The sequence below is a fragment of the Rhinolophus sinicus genome, chromosome 14 (assembly GCF_057876585.1).
Source record: "Rhinolophus sinicus isolate RSI-liver-muscle chromosome 14, RSI-T2T, whole genome shotgun sequence".
In the NCBI taxonomy this organism is placed as follows: domain Eukaryota; kingdom Metazoa; phylum Chordata; class Mammalia; order Chiroptera; family Rhinolophidae; genus Rhinolophus; species Rhinolophus sinicus.
The window spans coordinates 58143711-58162617 of NC_142514.1; positions in this window are offsets into that span (position 1 = coordinate 58143711).

Here is an 18907-nt window from a genome sequence, read left to right on the forward strand (position 1 = left end):
TTGAAAAATATAACTTTACTAACAATTGTCACCCCAACAAACTTTAATTAAAAGAAAAAGAAAAAAGAAAGAAAAATGTCTTAGCTGGTGCAAAACCGTTTTGCATGACATACTGAAATCCTGTAACACCATTTTAGGAAGCACAGTTCTTGATAAGGACAACATAACTTCATGCTGTTCTTAGCTTTAATTTGTGACTTTTTTCTGAGTACTAATATCTTATATACTAATTATATAAGGAAAATCTAGCAGTGAAATCCATAAAATAATAAAAACTCCAAGAGTCATCAATACTATTATGTATCCCTGGTCTTTGAGAGAATAAATCAAGATGGCTTACTCTCTCCTGAACATTCATATTCATCAAAAAGTAGGATAACCAGAAAGGCTCAAATAAAGTCACTTTGGGGACTAGATTAAGTAATGCTTAAATTGTTGCTTTATTTTCCAGTGTTTACTTATTTTTCCTAAGCAAAATACATTTTTTGTGCTCACGCTCCAAAGAAGTACTTGATGTGGTTTTATTCTTGAATGTCTGAGATTAAGTGAAAACTGCTAAATGGAACTAGCTGAGAAGGAAAATTTTGCCATTCTCTGACACGGATTTAAGAAATTTCTTCTGGCCTGAAGAAAACTTTTATCTAATACTAAATTTGCACTGTCCATGGTCATCCCCAATTCTTCCAATTTCTTTTCCTACAACAAATTAAGTAAATCCAAACATTGATTAATAGTGAAAATATGTAGGATTAGCCCATGAAATCAGGTTCCCTGGATTAGTAATAACCAAGGGTAACCCAGTGAAAAGGTACAGTGTATCAAATGTGTCTTTTACCAATAAAATAAAAAATAGAACAAAGAAAATGGAGAAAGTGTAATAATTTGGGTACAATATGTTTCTCTCAGGCTAACTAGTTCATTTCTCTACATGCCTGTGGGACTTTTCCTTTCTTTCTTTTTTTTTTTTTTAGGATAGGAATCCCTGGAAATATTGCAGATTAAATCTTACAGGATGTCAGACATATGTGAAAATAATCTAGGCGAGCCAAAATAAAATCTCCATCTTGATTGTAATATTGTAGTTATGGTGCCTTGTTATTATTGACAATTACTTGGAGAAAGAGAATGGCCAATTTCAGCCTATTACACAACTTGAGGTTTTTGTTTTTTTTTGTGTTCTTTTTTTACAGTGTGTACTTCCAGGACTTTTTTTTTTTTTCCCCAAGTCAAGTTGTTGATTTTCAATCTTAGTTGTGGAGGGCACAGCTCAGCTCCAGGTCCAGTTGCCGTTGCTAGTTGCAAGGGGCACAGCCCACCATCCCTTGCGGGAGTCGAACCCGCAACCTTGTGTTTGAGAGGACATGCTCCAACAAACTGAGCCATCCGGGAGCTCAGCAGCAGCTCAGCTCAAGGTGCCGTGTTCAATCTTTGTTACAGGGGGCGGAGCCCACCCTGTGGGACTCCTTGTGGGAGTCGAGGAACTGAACTGGCAACCTTGTGGTTGAAAGCCCCCTGGCCCATGTGGGAATCGAACCGGCAGCCTTCGGAGTTAGGAGCATGGAGCTCTAACCGCCAGAGCCACTGGGCCGGCCCAACTTGAGGTTTTTGAAAGAACAAAGTTCTACACTATTTTCCAGAAATGGATGCTGCTCTTTAAAAACTCTTCTTCATGAGGCTAAAGCAGAAAGAGAAAGAAGGAATGAATACAATGCCATCATCACAATGTTGCGTAAACCCATAGGACTGAAAATTTCTAATCAGAAGTGGGTCACTTTTCTAGTGACTGTTGAAAATGAAGAGTTTCCCCTACCGTATAGGAAATCTCAATTATCTATCAGAGTAGGTTTCCTTGTGACTTGACTACAATGGCAGTCTCTTTGGTGCTGTGGTGCATCTACCAAAAACTTCACAGCTTACCTCACACTGCTACTCTCAGTACAAGAATGAAAGAGAAGTTCCAAGGGAATGGGGAATTTATTGTGTCACCACAGAAACTTTTAAAACACAGCCTTAACCAGTATTTTAAACAATGATGCATGTCTTTTAAACTAGATGCCTGTCTAGTTAGTAGAGTTCAGTGAAATTACAGCAGTAATTTTGCATTGATGCTATTGATCTTGTAAATTTGCAAGGGGCAGAGTGCCTTGGCTAAAACATAAGACAGTCCTCAGTGGCATGAAGTTTCTGAGTTAAGATTTTAGGATTCTTCTGGAAATATGATTTTGTATCATATTGTGTCTACAGCTTCTTTATTACCATGTATTTCATGAAGTACAAAGTTAGTGTCTGCAGAGATATTAATAGCAGGACGCTAGGTATCTAGACAAAGATATTTACATAGATTTAAGAGATTAAATAATATAAAGAAAATAGTAGGCCTTTTCTTTTTCTAGAAAGAAGTAATATGGACAAACTCATTTATTGAAAAATAAATTCACAGAAATCAAATATACAATTTAAAAGATATTCATAGTTTTCGGGGGAAAAAATCAGATACTTCCCAGAAACACTAGAAAAACCAGTGAAATAAAGGGATTGATGGATTTATCAAGTGAGGTAAAAACAAAGGATGAGAAAAATTCCAGGTTTGGGTGATTCCTGGATTGAAGCTGGGCTGCAGTGAGACTGACGGCATCTATTGGCCTGACCTATCTAACCTGAACTGCATGAATAGTGTGGTAAGAAGCCCTGCCCTAGTGACTTTGGTCTGCCCGTTACCGATTTCCAGACTTCCACCCTCTCAGCTTTCCTCACCCCCTCCTAGTTTAGAAGAAAAACAGAAATGCTTTATTGTTCTTTCTGGATGTTTTTCCTTCTTTGTCTCCTCTTTCATTTTTTCCTAAAATGCTTGTCTTTGATCTTGGTTCAATTTTCAGATAATGCATGCTGCTGGAAGAAAAAAAAAAGTGAATTGTGTGGCTAAGTATCTTATTTCTTCTACTCTGCAGCTTATTTATACTGCAAGTAATATTCCAAGAAGATTTGCTTTGTTCTTACAGTTTTTTATTATTAGTTTGTAAAGCAATTGATTTTATTAAAAGCTTTTGGCAAATAGAGAATTTCCCCTCCTGTGTCCTAGAATTGGCTAAATAAAACCCATTATGAAGATCTTTTGCTAAATATTTTAAATCACGGCCACTCATCTCTTGAATGCTTCAGTAATGTATTCCTGGAATCAATGTGGTTGATATTTTGGAGATATTGACTATGCTTATTATGTTTTAAAGAAGGTTTAAAAATACCAGGGTTCCAGAAGGCTTACTTTTTACAGAATAATCAAGTACATTAATCACTAATAAAATGAACCCAATCTTGTAGGTGTGTACCTCTTAAAATACCCATTGATCATCACAGTGCATTATGGGATTCACTAGTGAAGAATGGTTTGGGGAAAACTGGACAACTACATGCAACAGAATAAAACTAGACTGCTGTCGTATACAATACACAAAAATTAACTCAAAATGGATTAAACTTGAATGTAAGACTTAAAACCATAAAACTCCAAGAAGACTATATAGGCAATAAGTTTCTTGACATCAGTCTTGGCAATGATCTTTTGGATCTGATTCCAAAAACAAAGGCAACAAAAGCAAAAATAAAGAAATGGGACTACATCAAAGTAAAACTCTTCTGCACAGCAAAGGAAACCATCAGCAACATGAAAAGGCAACCTACTGAATGGAAGAAATGGATTAGAGTAAATGAGTAAAGGGAGTCAAAAGGTACAAATTTCCAGTTATAAAATAAATCATGGGGATCTAATGAACAGCATGTTTACTATTGTTAATAATACTGTTAGTGCATATTTAAAAGTTGCTAAGAGAATATATCTTGAAAGTACTCATCATAATAAAAAAAATATAACTATGTACGATGACGAACATTAACTAGAGTTATTGTGGCGATCATTCCAATATGTACAAATATCTAATCATTACATTGTACACCTGAAACTAAAATAATGTTATGTGTCAATTATACCTCAATAAAAAAAAATAACGAGAAAACCACTGGTTCTACCCATGGTGATATCCTTTAAAACACATTGTTTGCAGAAGCCTAATTATTGGCTTTCGATGGATACTAAAAATATTAATACCCAATGTTTAATGAGGCCTATTTTGAATCAGGCATTTTATGTGGTTTATTATGAGTTGCATTTTATCTTCTCAAAATTCATGTTGAAGTTCTAATCCTCAATACCTCAAAATATGATCTTATTTCAAAACAGGATAATTACAGATGTAATTAGTTAAGATGCGGTCATACAGGAGTAGGGTAGACATCTAACTCACTATGATTGGTGTCCTTATAAAAGGAATGCCACATGTAAAGAAAGAGACTCATGTAGAGGGAAGCTGGCCCTCTATAAGCCAAGCAGAGAGGCTGGAAATAGATGGTTCCTTCGTAGCCCTCTGGAACCAACCCTCCTGACACCTTGATTTTGGACTTCTGGACTCCAGAACTGTGAGACAGTTAGTTTCTGTTGTTTAAGTGACCAAATTTATTGTACTTTGTTTTGGTAGCTCCAGCAAACTGATACATATACTATTATTAAATCTTCATGGCAAATGTATGGGATAGGTGTTATTATTATCTCCAATTCACCAATAAGGAGAAGTTAAGTACCAGTTAGCAAGGGGCACACAGGGCTGTGATGCCAGGTCCCATTTTTATTACTCATATGCTATATTGCCTATACTCAGAAGCAGAATCATTCCCCTCAGTATTTCTAGAAATTAAAGAGAATTCAAAACATTCAGGAAAATAAATTTTTGGTGTAAATTAAAGAGATTGACTTTATATTTTCCCTTCTAAGATCTTAAAAGAGTTAATGTGTTTTCCTGGGGCTCTGAGTTGAGAGTGATGTAGACACTAAACCAACTTCTCAGGCCCCAACAGTGTAATATTCCTACCTGTCACAATCGTGAACACAGGCGATCAAACACATACACATCCAAACTGGAATTTATTATACAGGAAAAGCGTATCTGGGAATCGTTTTCCCCAGTTTTCTTCGAAAGAACTCCAAACTCATCGGACTGCTTGGCATAGGTACCGAGTGACCCCTGGGACTCTAGTAGCATAGAATAACTACTGGCTGAGCCAGGAATTACAGTTCCTTTCAACATGTGAGAGACCCCGTGTTTGCGTAACATGCAAATCACACCCGTCCTTTTACTAATAACAACTGAAGGATGGATTGCTTATGCTGCTGGTAAAATGGACCATTATTTCCTGAGATTGTTACTAACACTTCATGGTGATTTATCATTCCTTTTTATTGCTTGGCTTTTACCTTTGGTGTTGGTGAACTGATTTAACCCGGGATTATAGTGTTTAATGTTCTAAAGTATCATGAGTTTAGTCCTAAAGCAATGTCATGAGGAATGCTTAAATTTTGTTGTGATAAATGATCTTTCATTTCTCTAAGAATAAACAAAACGAAAAGACAAGTACATGGCATCCTCTTTGGTACTTTGTGTATATTTATGTGTAGAGGCATTTAGGAAGAAAATATGCTTTTGTAAACAAACAAGAGGTTTGGAATCAAAGTGAGATTGAATCCTGCTTCACTATTTCTGTTTTCATGTTATTTATATCTTTAACAATTTGAGGTTCGGTTTCAACTTAAAAATAGAGATAAAAATCAATTATTTTTAAAAATGAATTTCACAGTTTAAGTAAGATAATGTAAATGAAAAGTTCATTGTAGAGTGCCTGGCATATAGTAGCTACTATTGTTTCCATTTTTTTTAGTTTGGGAAATTTGATAATAAATGCTTTTAAGATACATTTGTATATCTCCAGCAAAAGATGGTAAGATGGAAACTTATACCCACTAAAGCAACAAAAATTTAAAAGCAAATAATACCAATTAGAGGCAATAATATGGGGAGATAAGAACTCATATAAACAGCTAGTGAGTGAGCAAAATTTAAAAAAAAAATGGAGAAATTGAGAAAGTATTTAATGAAATTGAGTAGGTTCACATCTTAAAGACCCAGAAATTCTACTACTAGGCACACTGGCAGATAAATTTTTTCACAGATGTATGAAGAGGTATGCATATAAATGCTCACTGTAGCATTTTTGAAATAATGATGTTAGAAACAACTGAAATTATTAGAAGTGGAAATGGATGAATAAACTGTCTATTCGTGTTATGAGATACTACACAATTTAAAAGGGATGAATTAGATCTAAATACAGCTAAATTTCCAGGTATCAACATTTCAAAACCACATTTTTAAGGGGAAAACATAGATATACTACACTGGATGTGTATGGGAGGGCAGACAGGTAGAAAAGCTCTGTTTGGAGATAAAGAGAAACAAAGATGCAGCTGGGCCTGGATCAGTATTGATAAATGTGCTGTGAACTAAGTATAACAGATTATATCTAATTATGCTTACGTGAGGTTCATACAATACAAATGAAACAGAATAACAATAGTTACATATTTTTATTCCTATCTACATCAAATGCTGATGGAAACGATTTCGGATAATTTTTAAAAATTAGGCAACACTTCTCTTTTCTGAGGCTCTCCCTCCTTCCAGCTGGTCCAATTGAGTAGAATTTAAAGACAGTTTCCACATGGGTTCACTCTTGTGTAGCCCCCATCTGGTCCCTATAAACACTTAAGCAACCTTTGCTCTGATAGCTCCCAGACAGTGCCAATGAGCCACTTGCCTTTGATTTTTCTACCAGTTTGTAGTCAGAACCCCAGGAAAACACATTAAGTCTTTTAAGACCTTAGGAGGAAAAATATAAAGTCAATCTAATTTGCATGAAAAATGTATTTTCCTGAGTGTTTTGACTTTCGTCTTAAAATTTCAAGGCATCACACATCCCTCCATTGTACCTCCTTACTGCAACGGATAAGTTCCCAGAGGAAACTCTCTGAAAACTCATAACTGGGGGTGCTATAAAAAAGTACTATAGACAGGATGGCTTAAACAAAGACATTTATTTCTCACAGGTCTGGAGGCCGGAATGTCCAAGATCAAGGAGCCTAAAAATTGGGTTCTTGGTGGGAATCCTTTTCCTGCCTTGCTGAGTGCTGCCTTTTTGGTATATCCTCACAGGGCAGAGAGAGGCGAGATAGAGAGAGGGAACTTATGAAGGCACTAATCCCATCATGGGGCTCTACCATCATGACCTCATCTAAACCTAATTATCTCCCAAAGGCCCTACCTCCTAATACCACACAGCAGCTCCTAACACCTAACATCATCACATTGGTAATTAGAGCTTCAGTATATGGATTTGAAACAGATACAAACTTTCAGTCCGTAACAAAACCCAGGCGTGAAGTAAGAGGAAAGTGCTCCCTTTTGGAAAGGTGAGTCATGTAGCATAGCTCTCTTCAGTGAAATCTCTTTATAGTTTGTCTTCCTGTAATCTCCAGCAACCTACCCTTTTGCACCCTTGAAGTGGGTGAAGGGTTTAACAGGTGAGATATTTTCCTGTCTGTGTAGTAGCTTCTCTGTTATCTGTGCTAAAATCTAAGACCCTATTACATTTACTCTCTGCTCCTAGAGGCCAACAACAACCCCCTCCCCTTTTTTTTTAAATCTCTCCTGCTTGCACTGTGTCTAGCACAGAGTAGGTGCTTAATAAATGCTTTTAAAACTCCCCTGGAAGAGTACAATAATCTCCTGTCTCTCTGCTTCCATTTTTGCCATTCCCGTCATTATTCATTTTTCCAACATAGCAAGCAAAGTGAGACTTTAAAAATATACATTTGAAATGTCACTATCTGGCCCCAAACACTTCTACAAACACCTACTTAATTTGAATAAAATTCAGTCTTTACAATGGTCTACAAGGCCCCGCCTGACCTGGGCCCCAACTATTCCTTCCACGTCATCTCCTGTTGCTTCCCTCTGGCTCACTCCTCATCAGCTGCATGAGCTTCTTTGCTGTTCAGTCATGTTCCAAGCGAGATGGTACCCCAAGAATTTTGCACTTGCTATTTCTTCTGCTTGGTAGCTTTTTCCCTCCGATATTTTCATAGCTTTCTCCCTGTCTTCCTTCATATCTCTGCTCAACTGTCACCTTATCTAAATTGCCTTCCAGAATCACTTAACCCAAAATAGCATCTCACTTCAATACTTCTATCGCCTTTCTTATGTGATTTCTGTTTTCTTCATAACACTATATGATTTTCATTTTTCTCCTCCCATTAGCATGGGAGTTTCACCGGGACAGAAATTTTGTTGTTGTTTTTTCCACTGATATATCCCAAGTGCCTAGAAGTCTTTGGCATGTATTATCATTCTAATCTGCATTGGATTAACTGCTTCTCTAATTCTGACAGTTTGGTTGGTTGAGCCATTATGGCAAAAGCTCATCAGTATGATATTCAGAACTATATAGGATTTGGCCCAAACTTCTCCACTTTCCCTTTTTGCTTTAATATCTTATCAATTGCCCATGCTTTCTCATTCACAATATTCTACAAGCTTAATTCATATTGTGGATGGCTGAGTTAGTTAACACCATATTTAATTTTTCTTTTTGAAATGATGCTGGAATAACTGGACATTCACATGCAAAATAATTATTCTAGACATAGACTGTATACCTTTCACATAAATTAACTCAAAATGGATCATAGATCTAAATGTAAAATAAAAGACTGTGAAACACCTACAAGATAATATCGGAGAAAACCTAAATGGCCTTCAGTATGGTAATGCCCTTTGAGATATAACATGAAAGACATGATCCATGAAAGAAATAATTAATAAGATGGACATCATTAAAATTAAAAACTTCTGCTCTGCAAAAGACAATATCAAGAGAATTGGAAGATAAGCCATAAACTGGTAGAAAATATTTGCAAAACACATCTGATACAGGACTGTTATCCAGAATATACAAAGAACTCTTAAAACTCAGCAATAAAAAAAGCTAACAATCCAATTAAAAATGGACCAAATACCTAACAAACACCTCATCAAAGAAGAAATACAAATGGCAAATAAGCATATGAAAAGATGCCCCACATAATATGTCATCAGGGAAATGCAAATTAAAACAACAGCGAGATACCACTACACACCTATTAAAATAGCCAAAATCCAGAACACTGATACCACCAAATAGTGAGGATGTGAAGCAACAGGAACTCTCACATTGCTGGTGGGAATGCAAAACGGTACAACCATTTTGGAAGACAATTTGGTGGTTTATTACAGAACTAAGCCTACTCTTATCACATAATTCAGCAATCACACTCCTTGGTATTTAACTAAAGGAGTTAAAAAAAATGCATGTTCACATAAAAACATAAACATAGGTATTTATAGTAGCTTTATTCATAATTGTCAAAACAAGGAAATGACCAGATGTTCGTCCATTGGTAAATGGGTAAACTGGTATATCCAGACAATGGAATATTATTCAGTGCTAATAAAATAAGTTACCAAGCCATGAAGAGTCATGGAGGAAACATAAATGTATATTACTAAATGAAAGAAGCCAACTGAAAAGATTACATTCTGTATGATTCTAAAAATATGACATTCTTGAAAAGGCAAAACTATACAGACAATAAACAGATCTATGGTTGCCAGAGGTTGGGTGGAGATGAGGGATTTATAGGCAGAGTACAGACAATATTTAGGGCAGTGACAAATATTCTGTATGATATTATAAAGATGGGTAAATGTTATTATACATTTTTCAAAATGTGTAGAATGTACAACACAAAGAGTGAACATTAATGTAAACTGTGGACTTTGGGTGATTATGATGTGTCAATGTACGTTCATCCCTGATAAAAATGTACCATTCTGGTGAGCGATATTGATAATGGACAAGGCTATGCAGCTATAGGGGTGGGGAGCATATGAGAAATCTCTGTCTTTTCTTCTCAATTTTGTTGTGAAGCTTAAACTACTCGAAAACATTGTTATAAAAATAGGAATTTAACAGTGATATTATACTCCCACTTAATCCAGAGACCCTATTCAGATTTATAGATTGTTGACATTGTGTTGTATTTTTCAACATAAGAAAATCCAAGATCCTATGTTGCATTCAGATGCCACGTCTCTTTAGATGTCTTTACTCTGGGAAAGTGCATATAGTTTTTCAATTAAACTATAATTTGTGTACAACAATACATGCAGAGATCTTAAAAGCTCAGTTTGATTAATTTTGACAATGTTGTATGTATATAACTGTCAACCAAAATATAATAGCATATTTCCTCACCCCAGAAAAAGTTTACCTTGAGCCTTTATCCAGTCAACCCCCTTTCTAATTTCTATCATTACAGGTTAATTTTCTTATTCTTGAAAGTAACATAAATGGAATAATACATTAGTTTTTTTACTCACCCAAACGTTTTTTAGGTTAAATAATGTGTCAGAAATTTGTTCCCTTTTTGTTGCAGAGTAATATTTCTTTGTTTGAACACTTGTTTGTCTATTTTCTTGTTGATGGACATCTGGGTTGTTTCCAGGTTTTGGCATATTATAATACAGCTGCTATGGACATTCAAAGATAAGTCTATTTTTTTTTAAATTTCTTGTAGGTAAATAACTAGGAGTAGAATTGAATGAAATGTTAAGCATTTTCTTATGTGCTTATTGACCATTCATATATCTTCTTTTGTGAAGTATCTGGTCAAGTCTTTTGCTTGTTTTCTAATTGTTTTGTTTTGTTTTGTCTTTTTTATTGTTTCTTGTAAGAGCTCTTCATGCAGTATGTGTATAAATCTTTTGTGAGCTATATGTATGGCAAACATTTTTTCCCAATCTGTGCCTTACCTATTCATTTTTTAGAGGTGTCTTTGGATAAATAAAACTTTTAAATTTTGATGAAGCCCAAATTAGCTTTTTTTTTCCTTTTTGTGTCCTATTCAAGAAATCATTGCCTACTCAAAAGAAAAGAAGATATTCTTTTGTAGTTTATCTTAAGAGCTTTTAGTTTGGGGCTTTCCATTAGGTTTGTGGGCTTTATTAAATTATTATTTTTTTGTATATGGGGTACCTAAAGGCTAATGCTCATTTATTTCAATATGAATATTGAGCTGTTCCAATGCATTTGTTAAAAACACTTTTCTAATGAACAAACAAAACAGAAATAGACTCAGATACAGAGAATAAACTGATGGTTGCTAGAAGGTAGGGGGGTTGGGAGATGGGTGAGAAAGGTGAAGGAATTAGGAAGTATAAATTGGTAGTTACAAAATAGTCATGGGGATGTGAAATACAGTATGGGGAATGCAGTCAATAATATTGTAAAAACTGTACAGTGTCAGATGGGTGCTAGATTTATCAGGGGGATCATTTCATAAATTATATAAATGCCTAACCAGTATGCTGCACACCTGAAACTAATTGTGCGGGGCGGCCTGCGGGGTCTCTGGTCCCGCTCCCCACATAAGGACGCAGGATATGGCTAGGCCAAAAAGGAACACACACAGAGCCATAGATAGGGGAGTCATACCACTATGGTCTCTCTGGTGGCCAAGCGAGACACGCAGTAGTAGCCACACGATCCACAGTCTGCCATTCACTTCTGTGACTGCCAACCAACCAACCAATCAATGCAGCCCGGAAGTTACATCAGTAGCCAATTGGCTAAACAGTTACAGCTGACGGCCAACCAATCACAGTTGTTGATCATTCACTACCTGAGCCAGCACCTCCCCACGGGAGGCTGAGAGCCTGGAAACTGCTCTCTGGGACTCTGTCCTCACACTAATATAAAATAATATTGAATGTCAACTATAAGTAAAAAAAAATACAGTCATAGAATGTAAAGTACAGCATAGGGAATATAGTCAATGGTATTGTAATAGCTATGTGTGGTGTTAGATGGGTAATAGACTTGTTGGGGTTATCACCTTGTGAAAGGTGTAAATGTCTAATCATTATGTTGTTTTGTACACATGAAACTAATAATAGTATTTTTAAAAGCAGAAAAAAAGGAAGATACTTTTCTGATCCCATTAAATTGTTTGAAAATCAATTCAATGTGCATATGTGGGCCTAAACCTAGACTCTGTTATCTTTTTCCTATGGTCTATCCTATGTCAATACTACAGTTTCGGTATCACAGCAGTTTTACAAGTAAGTCTCAAAGTAAATTTGAAATCAAATAGTATAAGTCCTTTAACTTTGGTTTTCCTTTTTTTTAAGTTTGTGTGCAATTTATATTTTCATATAAATTTTAGAATCAGTCTGTCAGTTTCTCTGAAAAGCCCTGATTAAGTCTGGTAATGATTATGTTGACTCTGAGACCAGTTTTGGAGAATGGACATCTTAATAATATTGAATCTCCCAATCTATGAACATGGCCTATCTATAATATAGGTCTTTTATAATTTCTCTCAGCAATCTCTTGTATCTCAGCTATTGTTGACATGTTGGGTAGTCTAAGAAATGTACTTTGTCTTTTGATGGTAACATACTCTAACCTTAACAAGTCAATCAGCAATTTGGATCTTCAAAGCAAATAGATCATTTTAGGGACATATGTTCTTTAATTGATCGGTAAAGAGTGGGGGACAGGTTCAGTAGTCTCCAAATGACTAAAATACCAGGTACCTTTTCCCCTGGGCCCACTGCTTTCCAGGGAAAACCTATGAGAAAGGTCTTACTCTGGTTCAAAGAAACTACAATGAACAGCTCAAGGCTGACTTAACTGTCAGTCAGCACATAATTAGAAGCATAAAAAATGTACTACCCAAAACAAGAGACTAGATTCTAATAATAATATAAATGAGACACATTAATTTCTCTGAAGGATATTGCAGTAGAAGAGAAACAAGCGTTTAAACAAATAATGATATATATTGTGACAAGTGTTATGTTAGAAGAAGCTACAAAGGTCAAGATTTTTTTTTAGAAAACGCTGAATGGATTCTATAATTTATATGAAAATATAAAAGATCTAGAATTGCCAATACAACCTTGAAACAAGAAAAATAAAGTTGAAGGACTTATACTACCTGATATCAAACTTACTTTGAGACTTACTGTAAAGCTGTTCTTTTGCAAAAAAGTGTGGTATTGACACAAGAGAGAGAAAAATGATAACTTCTATTTGTAGAGTTCTTTAAAAATTCAAAATGCATGAGAAGAGTTCACCACAATGCCTGGCATGTATTACACACTTAATTAGTGTTAATAACTGCCGCTAATTATTTTTTCATATGTGGTCTCATTTTAGCATCATAATAATTCTGTGGTATTATTATTACTGTACTTCTGGAGTAATAAAATGGAGGCCCAAGGAGATCAAAATGATCCCAAGTTGTTAAAAGTCAGAAATAGAATTTAAAAACTGATTTTTAATATGTTATTAATTCTTATACACCTTATGTAAAAAATGTACCTAAAAAGAAAGCAAAAGTTCGTTAGCTCCAGTTCCCCAGTCACCTCCTAATCAATACTCTTGTTGCCTGCCACACTGGTATTTTGAATAAATACTTACTGAACTGAAAATGGAAAGAAGAATTAAGTAGCAAGAGCAAAACCAGTAGAAATAATTATGTGTCTTAAGGTGTCTGTTCCTTAAAATATGAAAAATATCAGTTATTTTAGATTTATGTACCATTTTGATTATAAGGTGAAGTTAAAGAGGTGATACTTTGAAATTCCTATCCCAGTTGGGTGCTATAGAGATAACTTTTTCACATGAGGAATAATGGTGATAGGGGAAATCTATCTTATGATGATCTTGTGAATGTTTATTTATTTCACAAATATTGTTTGAGTACCTACTATAGCTGTACGTAATATTATCAATTAAATTTCTCTAAATAAACACATTTGCAATTTGTTAGAGTATTAGGATTTGTAGTAAGTTTTAATTTTATATTTTTCCTCTTACATATTCTTGTGCTCTGTTTCTTCTCTGTTGCTAACTTTCCAGGCTTAAACTAAGGCAGAAAATTCAGACATGGAAGATAAAAAACACAAAACATAACTCAGTAGCCGGAGGAAACAATGTTGTTGGACTGGTATTTTAATGGAAAATATCTTCCCAAAAGCAGTGATGAAATTTACTTTTGTGAAGGTCTTTAAAAATCTTAGTATCTTTTGGTCAGGAATGCTATTGATGAAACCCTGCCTCCAAACAGAGAAGTGGCATCTCTGAATTGAGAAGATCTTTTATTTAGCATTTTGCTGCCATGAGTAGTAGTTTTTCTCATCATACTGTTTATTTGATTGTTAGAGAAATTTCATTTCCTTTGACTTTGAAATCTAGAGAAGCTCAAAAGGAGGGAACAAACCAACAAAAAGACAAATTTGTTTCATTGATTGATGACATGACCAATTACTGTCTTGACTCCCTCTGTTTTGATTTTAGATAACATCCAGCAGCTTTTAAGTGGTAATAGATTATATACTGATTTGTAAATTTTTATAAGCTTCAGGGAAAGCCTGCTGTACATCAGGTTTTAATGAAATCATCGATTTTCTTTGAAGAATCTTAATAGAGCATCTGTCAGGGGAAGAGAAAAGGTTGAGAAGTTTCAGTGTTATGTTTTATCCTCAGCCTTCCCATACTGGGGGTGCAAAAAAAATGTACACATTTTGGGAGATGTTATCTATGTACTACTTTCAGAAGTTGAATTGAATTATGGTAGCAATGTGAAGTATGACGTTCGCTCAAAAGACGGTGTTAATCAAATGAATGTTAATGTCATTCATTGTATTACAACTTTAATACAGTTTTTTCCTTTTTTAAAATGTGTATACATTTTTTTGGCACCCTTTCTATATATTAGTTAATTAAAACAAATCATTCTGTTAGTGAAATGTTAAAAATTCCTAACATGGTTGTTGTTATACCAAGAATAACAGATATGGAACATATATCATGCATACTATAAAGAATAGGGATAATCCTACACTTCATTTGTTGGAAACATTTGTACAATCCCTTTGTTGCCCACTTGAGAATGAAGAAAATTCTCAAAACAAAACAAAACAATACAGTTTGCCAGTTCTTTAGAGGTTGTGACCAAAAAGAACACGTAGAAACACATGTATGTTGGATATCTTATTAAATTGTACTTGAAGAATTTTGCATGTTGTTAAAATAGCTTTTAAAGTGTAGATTTTGTTTGAAATCTTAAACTCTTAAAGTCAGGTAGTAAGCAATAAATAAAGATACATTTTAAACTAAGATTGGCACCTTAAAATAATTTCACAACATTGTAGAAAGAGGACATCTTTTGGAGATCAATGTGAAAGATTTAAAAAAAGTTATTTCAGGAATGACTTCATGTTTATTGATATTATCTGATTCATAGGACAAACTGTCCCAGGCAGGCAGTCTTGACTATCCCTGTATAAAACAACCGCTTCAGGTTGGATTGTGAATATTAAATATTACTAAAGAGCTAGCATAAAATTTAACAATGGGCAAGCAAAGTTGAGGTTGATATGGTTCAAAGTATTTTTCATACAATAAATACAAGTAGACTTTTATATCCTTTAATATCTACATTAAGGCAAGAATACCAATGAATAAAATGTTCTGCAATAATTTTCCCACTATGCTCAGTTTTAACTTAAAATATCCACCAGACAGATAAAATTGGATGGTCTTTTGTTCTTGAAGTGCTAGAAAATAAATGAATGTAAACATCTTAAAACCGTTCACTTTATTTTTGCTTTTGTAAGTAAACAATCTCAGTAAGTCAGGCAAAAGTCCACTTTTAGATTTAAAATAATGTCATATGTCTGTAGTGTTAAAATTAGTCATGAAGTTATCAAACTTCTTTTCATCTATTGCTATATAGATGTTTTCCAAAATGCTCAAGGGAAATGCTAAAAGAATTCTAAAACATATATATTTAAAAATTTCTCCTAGAATTGAATTCCATAACTTTTTGAGAGTAATTTATTCCAGTGTTCAAATACCTTTATTGTCAAGAATTTCTTCCTTATGGCTAATGGAAATTATTTATCTGTGTATAGCATACAGGTCTCTTTATGCTAATCTGTGATCTAAAGGTAGAGAATATCTCCAGAAAATCCAAACTGACGTATCCAACTGCCTACACAACATCTCCACTTGAATATCTCACATATTAATCACATTTAAACCTTAACTCCTGATTCCCCCATCTCCCACAAACCTGTCTACCCCGAGCTTCTCTATCTCAGTAAATGGCATTTCCAGTTTTTCAGTTGTTCAGGTAAAAATCTTACTTGACCTCACACTCTCCATTATGTCCATCAGCAAATCCTATTGGCTCTTCCATCAAAATAGATCGGATTCTTACCTAGGGCCAAGATATTGGTTTCTCGGTGTCCTTCTTGAATGACAGTGAGCAGGGCTTCTTGGAGAAATAGTTTATTCTAAGGCTAGAGCAGGGAAAACATAAGATGAGCCTCCAGTATCTTATAGTGACAGAAATTAAGGAAGTACTCAAAAAACAAAAGCTGGGGGCATGACAAAGGGACACAGGAGGAGCCAACCTGAAAGAGCTCATAATAGCCAAAGCTGAAAGGATTTGAGCAACAAATAACCAATGTCATAGTGGCTTATAACCCAAAGTATAAATTAAATGTCTATAGGTCCATAATATATGTAAATCATTGATGTAAATAAATGATTGGATAAATAAATAAATGGGAGAGAAGAAACAAATCCTTCATACATAGTAATTCCAAATAATATATATGAAGATACTCTCCCTTCTGCCAGGTGGAATTTAATCCAGGCCATCCGTCCTTCCCAAGTGTGACCTGGACTTAATGACTTGTTTCTAAAGGATAGAGTGTGGGAAAATAATAACTTGGCAAACACTACCTTAACCAAATGATCTTGATAAATATCACCAGTCGTCAATCATGTTGATAGCTGTACTCACTGATATGATGTGATATGAAGGGCACTTGAACTTCACCTCTGCGGTATTTTCCCTGATACCCATAGCCCCAGTCTAATCATGAGGAAAACATTAGACAAACTCAAATTGCAGAACCTTCTATAAAATACCTGATCAGTATTCCTCAAAACTATCAAAGTTATGAAAAACAAAGACTGAGAACTTGTCATAGGCCAGAAGAGACTAAGTGCAGTGTGGTATCTGGATTGGGTCCTTGAATAGACAACAGAAATTAGTGGAAAAACTGGTGACATCCAAATGAAGTCTGGAGTTTAATAATAATAATATACCAATATTGCTTTCATAGTTTTGACAAATGTACTAATGTCATATAAAATGTTAACATTAGGGGAAACTGGGTGTGGTATATATGCGAACTCTCTATATTATTTTGAAATTTTTCTTAAATCTAAAATTATTCCAAAATAAAATACTTATTACAAATATATTAAATCATATTCTGACCATTTCTCACCAACTCAGGCTCTACCTACCAACATAGTCTAAGTCACTATGTTATCATCCGTCTTTTCTGGATTATTATACTAGATTCCCAAATATTTTTCATGTTTCTATCTTTATCTTTACAATCTATTCTCCATATTGCAACCTGGACCTCTCCTTTTATAGGTTTCTCACCTCGTTCTGCTACTAAAAGTCTTGACCACAGACCACGAAAGCCTGTAAGAGCTAACATTATCTCACTTGCCACATTTCACTACGGCCATGATGACTTCTTGTTGATCCCTAAATGCACCAAACACTTCTGCACTTATAGTTCCTGGAACACTCTTCAGCTGGTTTTTAGAGTGCTATTGTTATTATTAATATTTATTTTTTCCTCCCGGAGCTACAATAGAGCCATACAGGTTTTATTTTTACTCCTTTCACTATGCATGTTTTGTGTTTGTTTGTTTTTTCTCCTCACATCAAGTTTCTCTCTTCTCTGAAGGTCTAAGCTTTATGCAGGGTCTCAAGTTCATTTCTTCTAAAGCCTATTTGCTTGTTATCCAATTTTTGGGAGGAGAGTTGATTTCCAATACTTTCTTGGAAGTTAAATACTTTTTAAATATATGTTTCATTTGATCAATAAATATTTATGGAGCATCTAGTTTGTTCCAGGTGCTATTCTAGGCCCAGGAGGTACAGTGGTCAATAAACATCAAAACTTCCTTAATGGATATTACAATTCAGTGGGATAAACCGCAGTAAAGAAAGAGGAACGCATAAGATTACCTCCCTGACCTCATCATTCTTTTATTCTGTATTGAATAATTTTGAACAGCAATCAAATATGTGGTGATAAATCTTATCTTAAAAATAATTTCCACTTCCATTAGTATTATGCAAAAGATATGTAGATTATGTGATTCTTTAGAATATTGGAGCTAGAGATAATAAAGTTAGAAATAGCAGAGATTGCTGAAGGATAAATATTATGGACAAGATTTAAATTTGGGTGGAAAAAAATGGTAACTATTGTTTTTAAGAGAGAGTTTTCAAAATTTTTGTTTTGTTTTTTCTAAATGAGAGGTAAGAATGAATATTAAATTGCCAATGGGAAGAAGAGACAGTAGGAGGGAGTGACCATATTTTAATGCAAAATTATAAAGTGTTTTTCTAAGTATTAGAAATGAGTTTCATAGTTAATTACTAGGTTAAAAAGCATTCAATTGAATTACTCCTTCTCAAGGTACATATCATATTTTGGCTTATTTGTTTCTTTATTATAGTCTTTGTTTACACTTTTGGCAGCAAAGGAACAGCAACATCAGTTCAGAGCATCAATTACAAAAGATGCAAACTGTTGGACAAAATAATAGCCACAGATACCAATCAAGATGGCTTGACCAGAAACTGCTGCGTAACTAAGGACTGAACCAGGAAATTGATTTGTACATAGATGAGACTTGAGCTCACCCTCTCAACCCTCTCAATCCTCTCAACCCCACATCAGCTCAGTGGATATGAAGGACTTTGCAGTGCATTTAAGATCTTCACTATATTTACAATTGTATGATAGTCAGA